Source organism: Myotis davidii, unplaced genomic scaffold, assembly GCF_000327345.1.
Source record: "Myotis davidii unplaced genomic scaffold, ASM32734v1 scaffold96, whole genome shotgun sequence".
NCBI classification, from domain to species: Eukaryota; Metazoa; Chordata; class Mammalia; order Chiroptera; family Vespertilionidae; genus Myotis; species Myotis davidii.
This window is the reverse complement of record NW_006289416.1, coordinates 108,119-112,978: the sequence shown is the minus strand read 5'-3', so window position 1 is coordinate 112,978 and position 4,860 is coordinate 108,119. Positions and strand designations below refer to the sequence as shown.

General features: G+C 36.7%; 1 pseudogene; it reads right to left on the bottom strand.

Annotated features, from left to right (window-relative positions):
• Positions 1-3,491: 3,491 nt before the first annotated feature.
• On the bottom strand, positions 3,492-4,400 carry LOC102773432 (annotated as a pseudogene).
• Positions 4,401-4,860: the final 460 nt, after the last annotated feature.

The window sequence follows — 4,860 nt, the reverse complement described above, 5'->3', positions numbered from 1 at the left end:
AATTTCCCTCAATTGTCTGGCACAACTATAGTTCAATTGTCTTTCCTGGCTCTTTTTAACCTTCATTTTAATAATTCTATCATGTTACATTAAGAACAAAGAGAAGAATACATAAAAGGCAAACAACATTAATGTCTCTATACTTAGAAAAATGCCATTTTCTTGGAGGAAGTATTATGTTTACTTTTCCTTTAAGATGATAATTTTTGTTGTTGTTGTTAATCCTCAACCTATTGATTTTTTCCCCCATTGATTTTTAGAGAGATTGAAAGGGAGAGAAGAGGAAAAGGGAGAGAGAGAGAGAGAGAGAGAGAGAGAGAGAGAGAAACATGAATTGGCTGCCTCTCTCACATGCCCCAACCAAAGCTGGCCATAGAATCTACAACTGCAGTATGTACCCTTGACCAGGAATAGAACCTGAGACCCTTCAGTACCTGATGCTCTAACTACTGAGACACACTGGCCAGGTGAGACTATAGTATTTTAACTCCGCTGCTGAGTCACCTTTATTTAAGAAGACTTTGAAACCAATTAATATGAAAAATTATAATTTTTAACACTTATCTTAGCAACTAGAAATAAAAGCAGAAAAAATTTGAGCCCTTTCTGAATATCTATTCCAAACAGATTACCCATACAGGTAATTGTAGTAGCATTTCAAGTTGAGTTATAATTAAAGTTATAACTAAGGTTATAACATCTACTTTTCTTTTCATAAGAACAATATTCAGAGGAGGGGCAAGTCAAACTTCAAAAGCACTTTTCTGCTTTTACAAAGATAATTCTACAATTTCTTCTAACTCTTACACAGTTTCTAACTATGGAGTCTTGAATCTTGCAAATGTTCAACTCAGCTCTTTGGGGGTTTCTGACCCAGTGTGTGGATTACATCATTTCCTCCCTTTTTACGATTAACCAATGATACTGCAAATGAAGACCAAGTAAGTCCATTTTACAACTTGACTTTTTTCATTATAATAGACTTTGTGGATTTTTGGCATTTTGTAATGGAACCAAAAGAAGTCACATGAGTTGTTTGGTCTCTGTATAAACCAAATCTAAATGACATAATGTTTTATTTTTTTATTTTATTTTATTTTATTTTACCCATTCAGCAAACTAAGACAATGAGAAGATATATTTTAACTGCAAACAAAGTTGAATATTTTCCTTTGTTAAGAGTTTTTAAATTTTATTATAGAGAGAGAGGAAGGGTAGGGGAGAGAGAAGCACTGATCAGTTGCCTCCCGAATGAGACCTGACTGGAGATTGAGCCTGAAACCTAAGCACATGCTCTGACAGGGGATCGAACTTGCAACCTTTCAGTGTATGGGACGATGCTTCAATCAGCTGAGCCACACCAGCCAGGGCCAATGTTGAATATTTTCTAACGTAATTTTGGAACATGGGCATAATTTCTGAACCTGAAACAAACTGATCATGTCCCCCTCAAGCAATGGCAAAACTTTATTTTTAAGCATTTAGTTAAAATTCTTTAACTTTTATTTTTAAACAATAGGTTAAATATAAACAGTATTAAAAGATGAAGTTTATATATAGCACATCTATGCACATTTAGTGGTGTTTTCAGCTAAAATACTGAAACAATTTAAAAACAAAAACTATACAGAAGACTTCCTGTCATGTTTAGTAAGAGAATAAACTAACAGCCCTAGCTAGTTTGGCTCGATGGATAGAGCCTACGGACTAGGGGGTCCTGGGTTCGATTCCGGTCAAGGGCATGTACCTTGGTTGCGGGCACATCCCCAGTGGGGGGTGTGCGGGAGGCAGCTGATCCATGTTTCTGACTCTCTATCCCTCTCTCTTCCTCTCTGTAAAAAGTCAATAAAAAATATTTTTTTTTAAAAAAAGAGAGAATAAACTAATAACCTAGTATAGTTTGTTTTCTAATGAAATCCACTCTGAGGCTGAAATTTCATTTTTAAAAAAATTTCATTTTTAAAAAAAATATTTTTTGTTGTTAATCTTCTCCTAGGGATATTTTTTCAATTGCTTTTCAGAGAGTGGAAGAGGGGGGGGTTTGGGGTGGGGGGACGAAGATCCATGTGAGAGAGACACATGGACTGGTTGCCTCCCCACATGGGGTAGGGAATTAACCTACAACCCAGGTAAGTACCCTTGACCTGGATTTGAACCTGACAGTTGGCACTCTAACCACTGACAAACACCAGCCAGGGCTAGAGGAAGCTCTTATGTGAAGTTTACTTTTTTAAAAAACAGATTGCTAGGAGTTAGCATATATTTAATACTTTTCCACCTTATTAGAAGTTTAGGTCAGGTGTTAAAGCTTTGTCATTTTCACAATATCCTTAACTCATGTAGGAATTTAAAAAGGAGCTTAAAAATGTTGCAAACAAATAAAGCTTTAGTCACACTAAATTAAAAAAAAATTCTTAGGGCTGCCTTAGAGCAATAAAATGACATTCTCATGTAAATATTTTGAAAGGGTACTCAAGATTTTTCACCAAATTGTAATGCACAAAAAAATGATTATAAAGCAACCTGTATGTCAAAGCCCCACGTAAGAGCCATTGACTTTATCCTGTTCATAAATTTCTTTAGTATTTCCACTGTTTAGAGCACAGTTTAAACACCATGTTTTTCTCTAAGCCTTCCTGGTTAAAAATGTTATGTATGGCAAGGCAAATAAACTAGATGAAAAACAGATTAAAGTTCACCATTTGTGAAAATTCAAGTTTTATAATAGCTTGCTACAGCAGCTGCAGATAAATTAGCCACTTTATTACAAAACTAAACCGTTGTAAACAAGTTTAAATTTTATTTTCAGGAACCAAATTGCACTAAGCAAGAGGATATGAATTTTGAGAATCTAAAAGCTAGTTTCAAAGTACTATATCACTTAATGCACCCTTTAAAGTAGCACTTATCTAGTCTAGAACTTAAATGATAAAATTTCTGGTTTATCCAGATGTTGTAACACCAAATAAAAAAAAAATTATGGTGTAAATCATGGCTGGCTTCTATCTAGTCACCTTGGGAATGAATTCATCTCTGTAAACAAATCCTGCAGTTTCTTTAAACCGCTAACATAGGAATGAAATACATCTCCCCAGAGTGCCAATTTTAAGTGTTGGATTTAAAAAAAAAAAAAAATCAAAGAACGGCAGTGGAATTTCTGAATTGGCTAGGACAGCCAGCACTATTTTCCTGTAAAACGTTTGCAGTTCATTTTTAGGAAATTCTACCCAATCACCGGTGACTACTTGAATGCGCCCTCAGTGTTCCCTGGGGACCTTTCAGCGCCCTTTGGTGGTGTCATAATGCCTCCATTGCACACTGGCGGCAACTGTGCCCCTTTCCTGAAGGTATTTACATAAGTTACTTCATCCAGCATAGCGGATCATGTGCATGAGTCTGGATACTGCGTCTGTCTTCCATAGAAATCTTCTTAAAAATCTCCAGCTTCCCTGGACTCATTGGATGCTGTACTTTTTACTACACCATCCAATCTATACATTCAGAAACGCTGTCCTGCTCTGAACCTGAGGCTTTCTTGAGGACCTCAGTGAGGAAACATTGCCCGAGGCCGTCGCAGCCAGGATTCCGCCCTGGAACTCTAATGAATACCGAGGCAGAAGAACCTTAGGGGCATCTTTAAGAGCATCAGCCTGGAGGAAGAGATTTAGCCAAGAGATGATTGTTACAGGACAAAGTCCGAGTTTTAAGGCCTTTGCTGAGTTTCATCCTTAACAGAACCTCTTCCCTGGCAGCACCATCTGTGACATAAACAAACTCTTGGAGTTTAGGAGCGTAGATTTCCTCAAGTTTGGAAGCAGTAAATCATGAGGTCATTCCAATGGGTTGAAGCATGTTTTTATTTATATCTCTTTGTGTCAACACAAACCCAACAAAAAGTCTTGCACAGGATAAAACGTTTCCCTGTGAAGTGTGCATACTTCACATACCTCTAAAACCAGCCCAGAACCACTGACCTCACCTGTGGTTCCCAGTCAGAACGCAGAACTTCAAAATGTTTGTTGTGAACGTACTGGGGCTCTTTCTTTAACATGTTGAGCCAAACATCCTTTGAACATCCCCAGCTTAACTCAGGAAAAGGTGAAGGAATAATACAAAGATTTTTAAATCTGTAATTTAAAAATTACAAAAGAAGTCACTTGTCCTATTTCTTTGTGGTGTTTCAGTGATAATGCAAGGACTGAAAATACAGGTGACCAACAATTCCTAATCTCATACTGATGCTTCCTGGAGACCTTCTCTTTTCTTTTTCTTTTTTTGACATCCTGGGCCGCTCTTCTCATCTTGGCCTGAATTATCCGGGCTTCTTGGGGGGAATCACTCTGGCTGGGGCTGCTGCTTAGCTTGTAAATGCTGCATCCTGACATTCTCTTCAGGTGTGTGAAACCTCACCAGACCCGCTACCACTCGGCTCTCCTGATAATTATTTGATTTGCATCTCAGCTCTACAAATCTATAATTTTATTTATTTCTATCTCATTTCCAAGTTACCATGAATACATCATCCTCAAAAGCTAGCCACATAGATTTTATTTTTAAAAAGCTCATATTAGTACAGATGGTGCTCATGTAGCAAAGTTGTGCATCATTTCAGTAACTCACACAGATGTATATACATGTATACAGGGTATCCCAAAAAATGTATACACACTTTAACAGCTGATGGCTCAATTTTAAAAATGAAATGTATTTTACTAAATACTGTGTTTATACATTTTGGGGACACCCTATATGTATAGATATATGTATAATGTATATGTGTATAGATACAGATATAATGTGATGTAATATATACTATACTGTAATATTGCTATACTTCACAGGTGGATTAAAACTATCTTT